We start from the raw sequence: 20,284 nt of genomic DNA, 5'->3' as shown, positions 1-20,284 counted from the left end.
AACTGCAACAACGATCCTTAAAGGCTGTCTACCCAGAAGGTAAGACATCAACTGAAAAATTCCTAGGGGAAAAGCTGGTTAGTTTTTGGCTCGACAGAGTTCCGCAGCATGCCTGACTCGATTTGTGTAGTGTGTGTGTGTGTGTGTGTGTGTGTGTGTGTGTATATATATATATATATATATATATATATATATATATATATATATGCCCCAGTGAACTCAGTGGGCTGTACTTCTAAGTTGGTATGTGCTGTAACAAGATTGTGCTGTAACAAGCTGATTAGAGGTTATTGTAGTCCCACATCACCCTCATACGACATTTTCCCCACTACAGGGATAACTGCATGTAGGAGGGGGTGGGGGAAACACTATCATTTCAACATGCATACTTGCAGTAAAATAGTGCCATGTGCTCTTCAAATATTACTTGCACACACTTCTCTATGCTTTATCACTTCACAGAGGAGAACTCATGTATAAAGAATCCACAGAGATTGTTACAAGCCACAGGTGTTGGAGTGCTTCTCCAGGCATGAACTTACCCGTCCACTATGTTGATCATCTAAGGCCCTCTTCCAGGTGTTCCTCTGAGGAGGGCTTGCAAGGCAGCAACAAGGGAGAGAGCCTTCTCTGTGGTGGCCCCCCAATTATGGAATTATCTCCTCAATAAGGCCTGCCTGGTTCGAACACTGCTATCTTTCTGCCGCCAGTTTAAAACCTTCCTCTTCTCTCAGGCATTGGCAGCATTTAATGAGGTTTTAATTCTGGATTTTTCTTATTGTTGATTACTGTTTAGATGTGTGTGTGTGTGTGTGTGTGTGTGTGTGTGTGTGTGTGTGTTGTCTGTTTATAAATTTATATGTAAATAGGTTTTTTTTTAATACTATGTATAATGTTTTTAATCTTTGTAATCCACCCAGAGAGCTTTAGCTATTGGGCAATATAGCAATGTAATAAGTGAAATGAAATGAATGGAATGATTCATTTTAATTCTAAACTACACATTTTGTGCCATTTTGGCCTAACAAAAGCATTGGCCTCAATAGGTTTTGGAACCTAAACAACGCATAAATGAATATACATAGGATGGCATACACTCAAATACAGAGCATACTATTATGAGTACAGTAACTGGCAGTTATGTTGTCTGACTCTATATATTTGTGTAAGCTGCAAATGCTGAAGAAATTGCTGCTGTCGTAAACTCCACCACAAAAGGAAAGAACGCAATGCCACTTTTGGTTTGGAGTTCAGCATATGAAATGCAGCCTGGCTCCAGCGCAGAGAAATCTCGGAATACGTTGCCCCAATAGCACAGGGTAATTCATGTTTTATTGAATCCAGTCCTAAAACATAAAGCATTAGTTGATTATGTGTAACCAAATGATGTTAGATGTCCATGGGCAATTATAATAAAATATTAAAAGCTGCTTCATAGCTTAGGAAGAGAGAAAAAGGAGATAAAAATATACAGCGATATACTTTTGATTTAGTTGCTTCAATTTCCCTTTTATGACATTAAAAATGTATATATGAAATGCCATCTCCTTTGCAAAAGGATATGGAACTGCTTTTCTTTTCTTTTTTTAAAGAAAGCAAGAATATCAAGTTAACCAAAGTGTGGCTGAGTTACTAAAAGTCACAAGGAATTTCTGTGCTCAGCTTCTTACAAATGTAGTGAAGCTGCGAAGTCCTTCTTTACCCTTCATTGAACAAAATCTAATGAAGGGGCATAAATAGTTACAGAGGTATTTTACTAGCCCAATCATGATTCAAATGTATCGTGGGGTAGTAAGATGTCCACCCAAGAAAGCCATATGTGTAGTTACAGAGCGTGTTCAGATGACATGCTAAACCATGGTTAGGACGCTATCCCTTTTGCAGCAAATGGTTAGTAAGCGTGTTTAAACCATGGTTATGTAGCCACCATAGCTAGGAATGATTCACACAACACGCTAAGCCATAATGTTTAGCTCAAAATCTTTAACCACCATGGCTTAGCGTGTCATCTGAACAGGGTCTATATGTGCACTTAGGCCACCGCTAGACCTAAGGTTTATCCTGGGATCATCCAGGGTTCGCCCCTGTGTGAGCACTGGATCTCCTGTGTGTCACCTAGATGAACCGGTTTGACTCCTGGACGATCCAGGGCTAAACCTTAGGTCTAGCTATGGCCTTAGTGCAACTTACTTGTATTATAAAATATTTTCCTCCCAATGGGATATATTTTACCCCAGTACTTCCCATTGGTTGGGGCAAGAAAACACCCTGTTGCAAAAAATCAAACAGATTTCTTGGGGTATTTTCAGTAAGAAAGGTCTGTATGGGCACTTAAATCTGCTTCCCTGGATCAGTTTTTGTTGCAAAATTTCTACCCCAACATGTTACCTTGGCTGGGACAAAAGAAATATATATATCCCAAACTGAGGAATACAGCTGTGGTTTTCTTGGAGTGAGGGAGACATTTTTGTTGTTGTCCCAGGTACCTTTTACATATAGAGAGAAAACGGCCAGACGCTGAAATTTGGAGACATTGTTTAATATTGTACAAGTGACAATGTCCTGGAAGGATTCCTCTGTCTGTGTAAATTGTGCAATGAAAAGTGCTTCTGGGGTCAAATTTACCTCATGTTGTGGGATGAAGTTAATAACAAACCTAGGGTCCTTGTGAGAGAAGTGTATCACATTTGGAAATAAATAACTCTGGTAGAGAAGTCTCTCAAAGAGAGAGCAATGACTGGCTTAATAAAGTCTAAATTATTCCTTAGGTTAGCTAATAGAAGCGGCCATGGTTGAGAAATTAATCAGACCCTCCTATTACAGCAAATTGGTGAAGATTCTATTGACATGTCTTCATCTACATGTCTCATCAGAGGTGTCCGTGCCATTTAGCTACAAAACCCTGGAGGGTTTATTCTTCACAGAATCTTATAATACTTCAATTAAGGGACACCAAGCTGCCAGCCAGACAGCCGAGCGTTTATTTCTTGATGACTCCTTAAGTTGTGCCACAGGCCTATCATTAAGAGAATATTTTTCACAGCATGTTGCAAAGATCCTCGCGCCATTAAAAGGAATTGAAAAAGCATCCAATTTGTTGTTTCCACCTCACACAGATATTTTTCATTGCTGGAACAGCCATTAAAAACAATCTGTTTTATTGCCTTCTGAAAAGATCACAGGAAGTACACATGGTGATTTATTTCAGGGCTGACAATAGTATTAAAAGCACCATGAATCTGTAGGATTTGGAATAAATATTCAGGGAAACAAAACATTATGGAAGCTTGGTTTTTATTGGTTTTCATTTATCATGCCCCACACTCGGCCGAGCTTTACTGACATCTAGGATTGGTCCAAGATGCTTAGGTGCCTGAGGCGAAAAATCCAAATGGTACCCAATCTAAGACACACAAATTAACATGGGGGTCAATCTATTGGGGAAGCCACCTGGGAAAGCCCAAGATTGGTGTGCTAAGATCTGGAGAATGGCATTAGCCAAGAAACTAACTCATCAGAGCAGGCTGGCAAGGGGAGTGTCAAAACAGGACTATTTCTGAGGGCCCTGGAGATCTTTGACCCTAAGCTGAGACTGAATCCTGGCAAGATGAAAGCCCTGTGGGTGAGTGGTTCCTGAGTTTGGGAGATGCTATTTATAAATAAATAGCATCTCTCTCTCTCATGAATGGTATTAGCCTGCAAGATCCTCTTCTTCTCTGGCTTTCTTATGCAATATCTAATGCAAATCGAGATGCAATATCTAATGCAAATTGAGATTTTGTGCTTTTGTTTTTGTACATAAAGTTGTTAGTATGCTTAGCATTTTTTCAAACATTCAATACATTTATTTATTTATTTATTTATTATTGAATTTATATCCCACCATGGGATATAAAGGACTCGATGGCCTTGTAGGCCCCTTCCAACTCTGCTATTCTATGATTTTATGATTATTCCTGCAAGGAACCCAAGGTGGTGTACATAATCCTCCTCCTCTCCACTTTATCCTCACAACAACAACAACCCTGTGAGGTGGGTTAGGCTGAGAGACTTAGTATACATGACACATTTCAGGTGTATAGCTTTCATAGTCATGGAGCTACAGTATGGCAGAGATGGACAGACAAATGACCTGAGACACATTCTCTTTTATGATTATAGGTAATCATATGGTTAAAATGTATGGTTCAATTATGGTCACTGAAGTGCAAGAATCATCATGCCAAGTTTCACTGAAAACAATCAAATGATATTGAAGCTGTAAATCTTTAGAAATTTTGATTGGCTGCTATTTTGTTTCAAGATGGCAAACAAGTTTTTCACTATGCCTAAAATCATCCCGGATAGGGGTAGAACAACTCCTAAAAGTTTCATAACAATCGGATGTACAGTTTTCGAGTCCATTGAGGATATACAAATAAACGCTTCATTTGATTTATGGATAAGATAGATTCTAGTAGCAACAGTAGGTTGGTATCAGCAGAATGACTCTTACTATGAATGTAGCTTGGTGAGGTAACACTGAGCAGATTCCAACATGGCGCTTAAATCCCTGCAGATTCTTTTACACCCTTCCGATTTCCTTCCATGAGCGATGGATCCCATTGTTTTCATTGTGCAAGCTGAAGCCATTGCTCAGGCAAGGGAGATTTAGGGCCTTGCTAGACGACGGGGTAGCCTGGTGCTAGCCCTGGCCCGGCCCCTGTGCATCCAGATGATGCACAGGGGATCCCGGGCTCATGCAGGGGTAACCCTCCCTTGGCCCGGGATAACCGGCACTGTTTGTGGCCTGCTATTTCCTGCGGTCTCAGGCTGAGCCCGAGACCGCGGGCGTGTAGCCCATTCCGCCGCTTTTCCCGGCTACTTTACTCATTTACTCATGAGTTGCTGGGGAAAGCGGCAGGCAGTGCTCCGCAGGAGTGCTGCGGCCATGAGGGTGGGGGGGGGAGATGGGGGGGAAACGGAGCCATGGGGGATGGGGTATCAGAGATCGAGGGGGGCGGAGGGGATTGGAGATCACGGGGGATGGGGGGAACTGGAGATCGTGGGGGGGAATCGGGGGCAGGGGGAGCAGGGAACCCTGTTTTTAATTTTAAAAATCCCTACCTTACTCGCTGGTGCGCTCCTGCGCACCTGGCCCCTTTAAGATTTTAAACAAAATGGCCGACGCGATGGGGCTTTCCTTTATCCCGTCGTGTCGGACGTGTGGATAGGAGCAAGAGCCCACACTAGAAGTCCCTCCACACACCCGGATTTTAAGGTAGGTCTAGCAAGGCCCTTAGTGCTTCCTGGGAAAAGCCTTGAAAGGAGAAGAAATGTTCATTTCTATAAGGAGACAGGTCACCCGAGCTCCCTAATGCAAGCTCTGCTAACCCACCTCCTTCCAGAAATGAGAGTTTCTGCTCATTTCAGGTTGCCCTGGAAGCACTAAATTGCCATTGCAGAAGCGGTGGAGGCTGCTTACACAATGGGATTTGTGGGGCATAAGAGAACAGCAGGGGCCCAATTGCCCCGTTGGATTCTGCCTATGGTACCCATTGCCCAGGTTTTACCATTGATGAGCTTGCTTGATGTAATTGTCTGAAGTCAAGAAAATCCATGCTGGTACGAAAGGAGCAGATCTTGCCTTAATTTAAATTGCGGTTTTATTTCCCACACTAAATGTGTAAGGGAGTCGGAATTTATGGTGTTTTTTCTGGGTATGTGCCAACTTAACATTAATTAAATGTTATTGTGATATTTATGCCATCAGTGACATTTTAAAGGATGCTGGGAGGATGCTGTCAAATGGTACTTACTTTGACTATTAATAAAATAGCGTTCGCTTTTAGTCATCTCTAACGGAAAAGAAAACCCTGCCTCCACGATACAATCAGGCACCATTTCCCACCCTCTGAAGAGATGGGCCAAACGATTTTTAAGATATTTCCTAACATTACAACAAAATTAAATATGGATTGCACATAAAACTGATTTTTCTTTAATTAGCTGGCTGATACAGAAGTAATCTTCAGTGCTGGACTTCTTACTATTTTGATATATGGAATTACCCTCATGCTCGTCTCGTAGTATTTCATTTTGAGCTACATCCTGTCCAGTCAACCACTGCAAATGTATAGCTTCATGGGAGTCCTATGGGTCTAGAAAATGCCATTGGTGTTCAGTGGAAAAAATACAGATTAATTTGCTTAAATGTTTGGAGCTGCAAGCGGAGTGCTTAATGAAGCAAAGATTAAACTAGGGCAACATGTGGCTAAGCGCTCATCCACCCAGGGGTCCATTCTGTGCATTAAACCTCCACTGTCCCCTGCTTGCGCTGGGGGTGGCGAATGCATTGGGATTGTGACGCTCCTGCACTGCTGCAGTGCTGCCTAGCAATAGATTCACAATGGATGAAATGAAGTGCCTCTTCACATAGCGTAGCCTTAACTTACATTATTCACTGCCGCCAGTTGTGCTGAGGGCCAATTGCTTAAATGGCTTCAAATAAAGGATTACATAAATGCATAGAAGATGAGTCTATGGATGCTTATGAGCTCAGAAATCTCTACATACTTCTGTATAGAGGTGCTATACTTCTGTATACAGTGGTGCCATCCGGGCTGGACTTTGGGGCGTATGCTCAGGGCCCGCTCAGTGGAATGAGCAGGAGGTTCTCCAAATGTAATAGTGACGACTTACCACATTTTTAAACTAAGTGAAGTAATGCATATTACCATTTAAAGGAGTTTCCCTTTGTTTTAATCATGCTTTATTTATGACTAGCGAACTGACCTGGCTTCACACGGGTTAGAATTGCCTTTAGGTTGATACAGAGAAGCCTTCAAGCAAACTTACACAGCTGTCACATTGGGCACACAGTGCCCTGCCTGAGTGAAGGCACATCTGCTGGCAAGGCCCCGGCCATGGTCCACACCTACATCCCCCTGAGGGAGGGCGTCTCTCCACTCCATCCCCCTTAGATGGAGCTACTCCCACAGCAGAGGCGAGGGAGCTGGCCTATAAGTCAGCCCACTAACTGTGCTTGTGCTTTTTTTTTCATACTTTAACATGGGTTTTCTCTTGTTTGTGGTGTAGTGGCTAGAGTGTTGGACTGGGAGTTGGGAGGTCTGGGTTCTAGTCCCCAGTTGGCCATGGAAGCTCACTGGGTGACTTTGGGCTAGTCACAGACTCTCAGCCCAACCTACCTCACAGGGCTGTTGTCGTGAAGATAAATGGAGGGAAGGAGGAGGATTATATATGCCAACTTGGGTTCCTTGGAGGAAAAATGGTGGGGTATAAAGGTAATAAAATGATAAATAAAATTTGATTTTCAATATCTGGGCCTTTTTTAATGTCTAAAAACATGAAAAACATGAAAAAATGATGTATGGTTAAAATCTGTTCACTGTAGTACTGAATCATCATGCCAAATTTGGTTGAGGTCAATCAAATAGTATTGAAGCAGTATAGCTTTAAACATTTTGATTTCCCACATTTTTGGTTCAGATGGCAGTGAAATCGTCACTATGGCTAAAACCATCCCAGGTAGAGGTAGAACAAGCCCTGAAAGCTTTGTAATAATCGGATGTACGGTTTTCAGAGAGGACATACAAACAAATATTTCCTTTTGTTTATATAGAAGATTGTAATCCGCCTTGAGTGCCATTTTTCTTGGTAGAAAGGTGGGGCCAAATCAAATCAAATGAATAGCTAGGTGTAATATATTATTAGGGTGACCATATGAAAAGGAGAACAGGGCGCCTGTATCTTTAACAGTTGCATAGAAAAGGGAATTTCAGCAGGAGTCGTTTGTATATATGGAGAACCTGGTGAAATTCCCTCTTTATCACAACAGTTAAAGGTGCAGGAGCTATACTAGAGTGACCAGATTTAAAAGAGGGCAGGGCACCTGCAGCTTTAACTGTTGTGATGGAGAGGAAATTCCACCAGGTTCCCCATATATACAAATGACACCTGCTGAAATTTCCTTTTCAGTACAACTGTTAAAGATACAGGAGCCCTGGCCTCCTTTTCATATGGTCATCCTAAGTATATGCCATGTGTTGCCACCTAGTGGTAACAAAACAAAAGTGTTTCTTTTAGAATAGCTGGAACTGAGCATGCCCCAGGCCTGTGTTTTCTGGGAGGGTTTACAAGATGGACCCCACACTGAAATGTATAAAGAAATAAACCAGTTATTCTTTCAACCTACTAGTGTAGGCTACCTAGGTTATACCAAAAGAAACACTTTTGCTTTGTTACCACTAGGTGGCAACACATAACATATATTATAGTAGGGATGGGTGAATTGACCTGGGTTTGACTCATTGGATGCTCACCTCGCCACCACCAACATTCATCCCTGCTTTCTTCTTTTGCAGCTCGGCAAGCGTCTAACCACATTGCCAGCCCATCTGCCCTCGTCCAGAGCCCCCATTGAGCGCAACAATGGAGGCTCTAGAAATTACGTGATTTCCCCCATGGCATCTGTAAAAGAGAAAAGGCCCGAATGGAGCCTTTACGGATGCCATTTACACAATAAGGGAAATTACGTAATTTCCAAAGCCTCCACTGTCACACCCAATGGAGGCTCTGGGCGAGGATGTATGGCTGCCATGTGGCCGTCAGGCTGCATGGGTGCTTGACTCATGGGCCCATGAACATACTGTGGGCACCTGACTGGGTTGGGGTGGTGGTGGATGCAGGGGGGTCCACAGAACTCCCGAATCCACTCAGGCACCTGTGACATCCCTATAAATAATCACCACAGTAAGGCCATTAAGTCCAGAACCTGAAATTCCATAGCTCTACCACTGGCTGCACCAGGAGATGCTTAGCAACAAATGTAAAGGCAATCATCTTCGCACTCTACTCATGAGTTTCTCAGAGGCAGCTGTTGGGTGAGACAGTCCTTGGAAATAATGATCCATTGGAGCAATGATTGAGTTCTCATTTTCTCCTCTTTTTCTCAATAAATTGTGGTTCAGTAGCTGCTTCAAACTGGCATTCAAAATGCATTGTGCTTTAATGGAATCATGTCTTACAGTTTAAAGATGTAGAGCAACTCCTGCATTTCATGAGCCCTATCAACTGCTAAATTGCTTCCTTGATCTGTCTCTTAAGATGGGAAGCCGTGTGTCTCTCTGTGTGTAGAAAGATGGAAATGATGATAAATAGATAGATGATTATTTTTGCACCTTTTTACAGAAGCCCAAAGACAACCCTACTAGGGACGTCATGAGCAATCAAAAAGGGGAGCTCCTGAAAGTAACTTCCCCTGACACCATCAATATCAGCCAGCAACCCATGAAAACATACAACACTCATTCTTCTGTGATCCCCTAGGTCCCTCCATCAACCGAGCCATAAAAATACACAACTCACACCCTGGAACATCAAGCCATGGGTGGGGTGGGGTGGGGTGGGGTGGGGGAGGGAGGGGGAAACCACAGAACCCTCTCCCAAATTAAGATATAGAACTCAAACCTCCCCAAAACAAACCTACCTTCTAGCTAGTGCAGAGGGGTCTGGAATAGTTTCAACATGATTAGCTCAGCAAGGCTGCCATCCCCCTCCCGCATGCACAGTTCACACATACTTAATTATAATCTCTTACACAGAGAGACATACTCACTCAAGTGCTGCAACCATAGCTCAGGGAGGTCCCAGGATTAATCCCTAGCATGTCCAGATGGGGTCAAACCTTTTCATCTAAGGCCACAGCTAGACCTAAGGTTTATCCTGGGATCATCCAGGGTTCGCCCCTGCCTGAGCACTGGATCCCTTGTGTGTCACCTAGATAAACAGGTTTGACTCCTGGATGATCCAGGGATAAACCTTAAGTCTAGCTATGGCCTAAGTGCCACACAGGATATCCAGCACTCAGGCAGGGATGATCCTGAGATAAACCTTAGGTCTAGCTAAGGTTTATCCCAGGATAAGTGTTTTTTCCTCTTAAAATTGGTATTTTCTCAAGTTGCAGCTTCAATTTGCATATGTTTTGCATATATCAGCAGTAATTTGTGCAAATTGCAGCAGGAAATATGCTTAACTTGCGCAAGTATGCTCAACTTACACTTGCAATTTGGGCAAATAGAGCATATCTCCAGCCACATTAAGGGCAAATTACTCCCCAAAGTTGTGTAATTTACACAAATTGTGTCTGCAATTTATGCAAATGTCAATTTTTGGGGAGGGTGGGGAGGGAAATAAAATACCTTCTGTGCCCTTGCCCAACTTGATACAGATAGGCCTAAACTCCACCAAGCAGCATATTGCACTATGAAAGTGGTATGAAAGCAGTATATATAAGGCAGGAGCCACACTGCTGCTTTATAGCAATATTGAAGTGCACTGACAACTTTTGGGGCCCATTGACACATACCATATACCGCTTTCATACTGCTTTCATAGTGCTATATCCTGCTTGTTGTAGATTAGTTCATAAAGTCAGGCTAGGTCACAGGTAAGTGAGCCAGAGTCCAGAGGGCTGCTGAAAGCTCACTGAACGTGACCCCCTGGATGGATTCCTCTGACTTCCCTGCTTATATTGAATCAGATAATTGATCTATCTCAGGAATCCTTCCTAGTCCTTCTGCTTGATATCCTTTAACCAGAGATTGAATCTGGGGCCTTCTTTATGCAAAGGTGATGGTCTGGCACTTCATAGATCACAGTCTGCAATGGGGACATATCTGTACTGTTAGCACTTGCTCAAGTAAAAGTCAGGTTAACCAGATGGTGCAACCCAGAACAGAAATCCAGATGAGAAAAAGGAAACAGTGCAACTCAATTTCATTCTACAATGCAATCACTGAAAGTTCTTAGTACTGAGGCCTTTTATCCTCACGGCTGTCAACCACAACAACCTAAGCCACAGTAGAGAATAATTGCCAAATGATGGCAACCTAACGTACACCTTCAGAAACATGGATGGCCAGTTGTCTGATCTTCAGGTAGAAATGAGTCCTAGAATGTCTCTGGTTGACCCAGGGCAAGGCTTCATCAAAGGACTAGGCAAACTGTTCCTTGAATCTACTGGTCAGGGAGTTCTTGCTGAGTCTTGAATTATCACAACTGGGGCTGATCGTGTTGGATTGTTCTCACCAACTCTTATAAGTTCTCGTTTACATTATATGCTGGCAAAGAAAAAGCCCATATACATTTTTAGAATTGGATTCTAACTTCAGATTTCACAGAATTTTGACTGCATCAAATGCACAGAGAAATCCCAGTAATTAAAAGGGGAGAATGACCTGCAACCTGTTCCTCTGCTGTTCAAGAGGAATTACTATCGAGTAAGTGTGTGTAGGATTTCAGTCTTAGACACTGGTTCTGAATTAAAATCCTGTGTATATACTTGATTTATACACACAAATAAAGACTGGTTTGCACATTAGTGTTTTCTTACATGGAGATATCTCTTTTGAAAATATGAATTTACTGTCATGTTTGAAGTCTGATGATATTTTGTGTGGCAAACGTGCATGTGGAATTTTGCCGTGTTCTGGCCAGACTCCTCCGGCAATGAACTGAAATGCTTTGGTCACCCCACTAATGGTACAGTAAATTGCATTTTCTCATTTGGAACAATGTAATAGATTTCTCTACAGAGTGATTTATCATGCAACAATTAGGAGCCCTGGGGAATTAGATGACCATTTAAAATTTTATCAGCTTGTTTCAATAAACTGTTAATGTGACCCTAATGTTTGGGAAGCACTTTAATATAATCAGATTTTAGTTGTTCAATCTACTGACATTAATGGCTAACTCATTAATCATGGGATTCTCACCGAGACCTCAGAGCCTGTGCTAAGTTCAGTAGACCAGTTTTAACAATAATAAAAACAACAGGCGATTTTTTAGAGAGCAAAATATTCTCGCTTTAACAGAAAAAATATTGTGTTTGTTAGTCTCTCCAGTAGTTGACTGGGTCACTCTGTAATTCATTAGGGACTCAGGGGGAGAGGAAAAAAATGCAATCCGCAAATGTTTCTATCTTAAAAAAAGCAAAGCAAAGCAAAGCAACCTCCATTAGATTTATTCTAGAACCGAGCAACTAAATAGATACTTCTACTGTATCAATCTTCAGTAATAAACAAACATTTTCTGGGAAGGAACATGGGAGGCAATTATGTTTGGGCACATTTATTTCTCTATATATCTTGAGCACAATGTGGCATAAAACAACTACTCTGAGCTGGAGGGGTCGTAATTTCTTCAGTAAAAAACCTACAATGTTGTTACATGCTCCCCACTTCCCCAGGCAGTGAGGCTTCCAAGGGCAACACTATAAGGTTTAGTTACCTTTTGGAAGAGGAACCAACGGAAACTTATGATGCTGTTGTGATATTTAACATAAAAGCATAATAAAACCGTTGCTGGATCAGACACAGGCCTTGGCCCTTTCAACACCTAAGGATTATCTCAGAGAAATGGAGGGATTGTCCCTGCCTGCTCCCGGGATCCCCTGTGTGTCATTTGGATGCACAGGGATGATCCTGGGGAAAAAGGCAGCCATTTATTCCAGGATAATATCAAAGTCATCCCTACCAGGCCACATGATGCACAGCTGGTCCCGCAGTGATCTCAGGTTGACCCCTCAGTTATTCAGGAATATCGCTGACTGGTTTTGTAGCGGTTCTTCGAGCTTTCTCGCTACAATCCCGACGTCCGCGGCTGGTGTGCCCCCCACCTCTTTGCGAAGCTGTTGCTGTGCGGAGGAAGCTCCCGACTTGGCAGACAGCCAACCGCTGTCAGGGTCATGTCCAGCAGTTTCGGAGGTGTGCGGAAACAGACCGTCTGCCATTTTCGGCACAGTTTTTGATTGGCTATCGGCATGTTGTGGCACCGACCGTGTAAAAAACAAACATATCTCTATGCAGTATCACATAATTGCTGGAGCCCTCCTATCCACCCCATGCAGAGGTGTGATTTTGCGTTCGTGTGCATCCCTCCCGATTCATAAATAAATAAATAAATCCTGTAGCTACGTCATCTACATATCTTTTGTATCTGGTCAAGGGGCAGGGCTCCTGCAGCTTTCACTGTTGTGATGAAGAGGGAATTCCAGCAGGTGCTGGATGCATCCAAATGACACCTGCTGAAATTCCCTTTTCTATACAACTGTTAAAGATTCAGCAGCCCTGACCTCCTTTCTATATGTTCACCCTACTCAACTTACAATTAGGGGTGTGCATGGACCCCCCGCTCCGCCCCGTGGGCCGATCCGAAAATTTCGGATCGCCCCGCTCCGCGCCGCTCCGCCCATACTCCGCTCATCTTCGCCGCGGAGCTCCGGCTCCGAATCGGAGCTCCGCAGTGGAGGGGAGTGGCGCCAGGTAAGGCCGGGAGAGGAGGGCGGGGTGTGTGTTATCGGGTCCTGCCGCCGTTGCTGCCCATGCGGCGAAGGCGGCAGAGCCCGGTAAGGGACCAAGGGAGAGGGGGGCCTTACCTGCCTCCATCCGCGGTCCATCGGCGTCTTCAATTGAGCCCGCGGTTCAACCAGGAAGTCTGGGCCGCAAGCGGCCCAGACTTCCTGGTTGAACCGCGGGCTCAATTGAAGACGCCGACGGACCGCAGACAGAGGCAGGTAAGGGAGAGGAGGGCGGGGGAGTGTTACTGGGCCCTGCCGCTGTTGCCGCATGGGCGACAGCGACAGCGGCATGGCCCGGTAAACCCCACTTACCTTTCCGGCGAAGCTCCGGATCGAGGCGAAGGATCCGCCTTCACTTCGATCCTCTTCGCCACGCTCCGCCGGCCCCCCAATCCTCTTTGCCTCCACCTTAAAGGCAGGCGAAGCCCCCCGCTCTGCTTCTAATTCGCCAGTCCAATTAGAAGCGGAGCACATCCCTACTTACAATTGTTGATGAAATACGCTAGGTAATCCAACTGGAGTCTCTACCTGATGTGCAGCTGAGAAGAAAAGATCACTGTATTTGTTTCAATTGACCATATACAGGGCTTCTTCACACGAGTGAAATAAGGCATGCTCATGACTGGCCATTCGCGGACATTTGTGGGTCTTGATGACCTTCGCAAACTTCTGCACATCTCCTGCGCCTGCTTCTGGTAATTCCATTCTTTTTTTTAAAAAAAAACACCTCAGGGATATCCCAATTCTGCTGAAGCATCTCCGGATTTCTTACTGTTTACAGGGGAAATTATACTACAAATCACCTGCTAGAGGGCCCTCTCCCATTCAGGGCAATAAGCAGCCAGAGAAGGGGAAGGTTTTTATTATAGACCATGTGGTCACCCCTGTCCGGCTGTGTACTGCAGCCCCATTATAACTGCACAAGAGAAGCAGGAAGCAAAGCCTCGGTAAGGAAACACGATTTCCCCTTAATCTAAAGAAACGGACAGTGTGAGGGCATGATGGCTTGATTACAGTGGTGGCCAAAATTGTGGACACTTTTTGAAATTTTCATGTTTTGCAACTTTGCATGCTTATAGAAAATGTTCTGTTTCACGGAATTCAAATGTTTTTTATATCAATTGAAATACCTGATTCACGTAATACAACAATCCTGCTTCTTTTCCTGGGTGTCCAATCAACTCTTTTCTTCGGTGCCGTTGCTCTATTTATGATGTACGTACGTACACTTTAAATTTGAGGAATATTTCAAATATTCACACATCTCCAATTGTGCTTCAGTTACACAACAAACAGCAAAACTGACTTTCCCCAACTTGAAATATGATGTATCGCAGCTACTGCCATGTGATTGGTCCCCAGAACAAGGACTGTGATTGACCAGTAGGGTTTGCAATTCCAATCCACTTCTTCACTCAATCACACTTGTGTTTGTTTTTAGACTAAAGTAAGTATAACTTTTTTTGTACTTCAGATATTTGCATTCTGTTTTTTGTATTGAATTCAACATTAAATTCTCTTCCAACTGATATATAAACATTTGAATTTTGTGAAACAGAACATGTTCTATAAGCATGCAAAGTTGCAAAACATGAAAATTTCAAGAAGTGTCCACAATTTTGGCCACCACTGTAGGTGACTAGATGTCTGGTGACCAAATGGACATCTTGGATTTGTTTTCTTTAAAATTAAAACCACAAGTCCTTTTTGCGGTTCATAGAATGAAATACCCCTTCATGGAATTGCTCTACAGGGCAGAGTGAGGCATAAATGGAAGGTAAGTTAAATAACAGGATAGTTGCTTTTGTTCAAAAGTAAGACTTAACAATGCATGTTGTCAAGGGAAAGAGGCCACTTTTAAGCTATTCCAGCTCGTTCATTGGTAGATGCTGTTGATGCTCAACTGATCTGTGATTAAATATTTATTTTTTGCCAATAACAATATCACTTTTGTAAATGGAGTATCTTGTACTGACTGACTTATGTTGGAGCATCTTAACTAATGGCATCTAGTTTGCATTTCAAGCATCTCTGACAGTAATGAAAGAATTCATTTTAAAAATTGATTTTTGATAGCTTTGGATTTCTATAATGATACTGCAATCTAAATTATGTAATGCAATATATAAATTATTCACAGTACTGTCAGCATTGCTTAATGCATATTTCGTTTGGTCTGTAAGCCCAATATATTAAATAAGAAACTGGTAGAGAAAGAATATGGTATTGACAAGTCCCATGGCATGCAAGGTCCAGAATTATGGATTGGATCCAGATTTAGTCATACTTACAGTAGACTCATTGAAATCAATGGGACTTAGGTTAGTCATGATTGGCTTAAGTGCCATTGACTTCAATGGACCTACTCCAAGTATGACTTAAGTCTGGATCCAACACAATGAAAATAAGTTAGGGCATTAGTAATTCAATAAATTACCAAGACTTGAGTGTGCTTTGATCCTCATTTTGTTCGATCACAAAATCTGATATCCCAAAATATGAGTTATTCAGAGAATTTTAAAACTGGTCTCGACCCTAAAAGAGAGATCAACAAATAGGATGTTGTGCTTATGGTATTGGATTGAATTCACTTAACAGAGAACAGAATGGAATTCAAATTCCAGAATAAATCATCTGGCCTGCTATGCTTTGGAGGCCATTCCCTTAAGCTTACAGTCCATTTTTCCTTCAGTGAGCCTGTCGCTGCTGGATACATTAACCCAGGGGTGAAGAAGCTCAGGTCTGGGGAGCAACTCCAGTCCATTTGGGGTCCCCAGAAAGCCATGCCCCCTTCCCCTGTCCCCACACTCTCCCCCCAAACTTTATTGGCTTTTGTGCGGTCCCCCCACCCCTAATAAAAGATTGACATGCCTTTTATTCAGCTTACGTTACTGGCAGCAAAAGCTTTAAGATAAAATATGATGGGATGGTTTTTTTGTGTGTGTGTTTTGCCTTTGGCCCCTTTCGCCTTTGGCTCCTCTCAAGAGTTTCTCCATGATAGAATTTAGCCTCCAGGCTGAAAGAGGTTTTACACCCATAGGATGACCCTATGAAAAGGAGGACAGGGGTCCTGTAACTTTAACAGTTGTATTGAAAAGGGAATTTCAGCAGGTGTCATTTGTATGCCTGCAGCACCTGGTGAAATCCTCTTTTCATCACAACAGTTAAAGCTGCAGGCACTATACTAGAGGGACCAGATACAAAAGAGGGCAGGGCTCCAGCAGCTTTCACTGTTGTGATGAAAAGCGGATTACACCAGGTGCTGCATACATACAAATGACACCTGCCGAAATTCCCTTTTCTGTACAATTGTTAAGGATACAGGAGCTCTGTCTTCCTTTCCATATGGTCACCCTATACACCCCTGCATCAGCTGAGGCATCATATCAACGTCTTAGGAAGAAACAAACTCAAAGTGATTCAAGCAATTCCAGCAAGATGGTGAAATTGACAGCTCTGGCTTACACAGGGTCGGTGCCAGGCTATTTTGCACCCTAGGCAAGGTGAGCTGCTTTCACACACCCCCAGCATACCCCCCCACCGCCACCACCACCTCACCCACTGTATCACCCCACCCCCACCCCTGGTAGGCAGAGACAGGCAGGGATGGAGGCCGCATTACCTTTCCCTCGCCCGAAGTCAGAACATGCATCCCGGCTTGGCTTTAGCTGGGCGGGATGCTGGGGTGGGGTGGGGGGCAGTCGGACGGCTCCACGTTCTGACATCCGGTGCGCACCGGAAGTCAGAATGTGGAGCCATCCATTCGCTCCCCCCCCCCCCAGCATCCTGGCTTGGCTTTGGCTGGGCGCCTTCCCAGCCAAAGTCAAGCTGGGATGCTGGGGGGGGGGGAGGGGCAGAAGGGCAGCTTTGGAACGGCGCGCCCAGAAGCTGCCCTCGCTCGGCCAGAGCGGCTCTGGAAGTGGGAGGGCGACTTCCGGGCACAGCATTCGGTGCCCCCTTACCTTGGCGCTCTAGGCGGCTGCCTGACTGGCCTCTATGGCAGCGCCAGTCCTGGGCTTACCTCTAATTGAAAGATGGTGTCACAGGATGGATTCTATGTGGCAAATGTTATTGATGAAACACCTTGAAACATTGTTTAGGGTGCAATCTTACCTGGATGCTTGTCAACCTCCAAACTTGCATGTTGATGGGTATCTTTTGCAGAGTGGGAGAAGTGCAGAAATGACCTTTGCCTCCACGCTTGTCCCATTCTATATTTTTGCTAGATGGGCATTTTTGCCTGTTTAGCTAGGGCAAAAGGGGGATGGAAAGTGGCTGGGGAGGGATGGGGATAGCTTGTATACCCACTTTCCCATCCTACTCCCCTCCCTGCCCACAGAACTGCCCCCTTTCCCTCTTGTCTGAGGTCACTTTTGTGAGCTCATAAGAAGAAGACTGGGAGAAGATGGGGGAGAGCTTGGACTCCTGGGTCTGAGGTCTGAGTGCTGGTTTCAACCTCAGATCCAGAGATCCAAAGTCTCCTACGGGCTCCTCTGGGGGCCACAGGGTTGCTCTCTTGTTTATTTATTTGCATTTCTTTTCTTACTGTATATCAGCCCAAGGTTTTAAGACAAAGCTTAAAAGCATAAAATACAATAATGGTGCAATCCTATGTTGATAGTTGGGAGCCTCCGAAATTGGAGGCTGCTGAGGATCCAGTGCCTCTGTGCTCTGGCCACCTGGCATTTTTGCTAGATGGGTGATTTTGCCCATCTAGCTGCAGTGCTTTGGAGTGGGAGGGAAGGGGGCTGGGGTGAGCATAGGAAGCTGCATAAGGCAGCTTCCCCAGTCCACTCCCTGCCCTGACCCCACGCCCTCCCCTCTTTTTTCCATGCCCGCGGTCAGGTTTGCAAGTGCAGAGAGGTAGCTAGTGCAGTCTTCTCCACTGGAGGATGGGGCAGGGAGTGCAGTTTACTAGCTCCAAGGTCAGAGCCTTGTTCCCAACCTTGAAGCCAGTAAACTAAACAATCCTATGCCCTCCCCAACACTGTCCAGGGGCCATAGGGTTGCTCTCTAACACAGTAAGTCATAATATTAAAAACTGTACATTTAAAACAGAATAAAAACAAAGTAAAATCAAACATGTCACAGCAAAGGTGAGACAGATGGCCAGAAGAGGGAGATAACTCTTGTACCAGCCAGAAAAGAGTCAACGGACGGCATACTGCATATGCAATGGTGGCAAAGATGAAAGAAACGGTCACCATCGCGTAGCCCTTTAGCCGCTCTCTATGACATCCTTGACTTCTACAGCCTGTGTTTTCAAGTATACAAGCAAACTGTACAACTGACTGGAAGGGCAGGGAAGTTAATGAGAAGATAGATGTGAAAGTAGACATGGACAGTGCTCTGGGGGAGACAGAGGGATTTTAATTTAACCTGCAACCCTCCTTCTCCTTTAAGAGAAAATCCTCATCTGTAGCAATGGCTTGACTGGATTTCCAACAGAAGACCAACATGATGTATGACTTCAGTGCGATACATGACAGTTTTAGTGTGCATTATCTGCAGTCCATCATAGAGTAGAGTGTCACATTAGCCGCTGGAGCCTTCCTGGTTTGATTTAGGTGACTTCATTTGTAGTTAGTTGACTAGTTTGAACTGCTTTGGTCAAATGGCTCTGGGATTGCACTGTGAGTTAGTTTAGCTTGTCACATGAGCAGGGGGAAAAAGCATTTTGATTGTGGGGCAGATTACTGATGAAATCTGTCATGGAAAGCAATATGTTCCCAGGTGCTTCAAATATGTGATTTTTCTAGATTGGTTGGAGGCCATAATAAGTAAACACAGAGGAGCTGAATTGTAAGAGCAAAGGCAGACAAAATGTTGGCATCAGCCATTCCCCGCCCCCCAAATGCGAGTTTTCTAAATAGGATTGGTTGTTACTAATTAACATTTGCTTGTTGACGTACAGGGAATGGAAAAGCGTAATGGCAAAGCTATATCTACCATATGAGAGAGATCATCATGGAGTCCTAGCCTTGAACAGAAGCAGGCCTCGTGTGAATGATACTGCACAGCACTCACAGAGAAACGAGCTCCACAATATCTCCAAAAGGAATGGATTGAGATCTTCATAAAACATTTATGACAGCTGAAGAGGAAAAGAAGAAGCTTGCTTTAAGAAAGCACATTTACGGGGGTGAGGAGTTTACACTTGCCAGCCTATGGTGCATTATCTGCTTAAGTATAAGGTACATCAGTGGCAGCTGGTGACTCTGATGTCAGTGGGGCTCTGAATCCACCCTGTGTTTCAATCAGAACTCTAAAGGAGCTCCAGGTTTCACCTTGGAGAGCTCCTTTAGAGTTCTGACTGGTTTCTGACTGAAATCCAGAGCACATTCACCACCTCACTGACATCAAAGGCACCAGCCTCCACTGGTTGAAGTATAATATACATTGTCCTTGCATAAAACAACGGTGCAGAACTGCAGGCCCCAGGGGCCAAATATGCCCCCACAGGTTTTCCTCCTTCCCTTGGCCCCACCCCCTTTCCCCCAACCACCAATCATTGGGTGGTTTCCCAGCTTTTGTGCACCTTTTTCTCCCATTCCAAGAGGTTGAAATGGTTTCTTCTAAGGGTTGTTGACCGCCAGAAAGAGCTTTTAGGTCAAAGATGGTGGTGTTTGGCCTCTGCCCCCTTATGCCTTCAAACTTGCCCACCACTGAAATGGGCCCCCTCAGAGCTTTTCCGAAATTGCCTCAGGCTGAAATGGGATGTGATTTTAAATAAATAAATAAACGTTGCATCAATCATTTAGGATTGCAGTGTCAAAGTGCCTGGTGGTTGCACTATAATGTCCAATGGTGAGTGGCATTTTCAAGTCTTAGAAAAAGCAAGAAACAGTATGCTCACATATCATAAGCAAAATCTGCCTTTTCTGGAGGAAATGTTAGAATGTTCAACATCCCAGTTCTCAACAA

The sequence above is a fragment of the Elgaria multicarinata genome, chromosome 7 (assembly GCF_023053635.1).
Source record: "Elgaria multicarinata webbii isolate HBS135686 ecotype San Diego chromosome 7, rElgMul1.1.pri, whole genome shotgun sequence".
NCBI lineage: Eukaryota > Metazoa > Chordata > Lepidosauria > Squamata > Anguidae > Elgaria > Elgaria multicarinata.
This window is presented reverse-complemented; position numbering follows the sequence as displayed.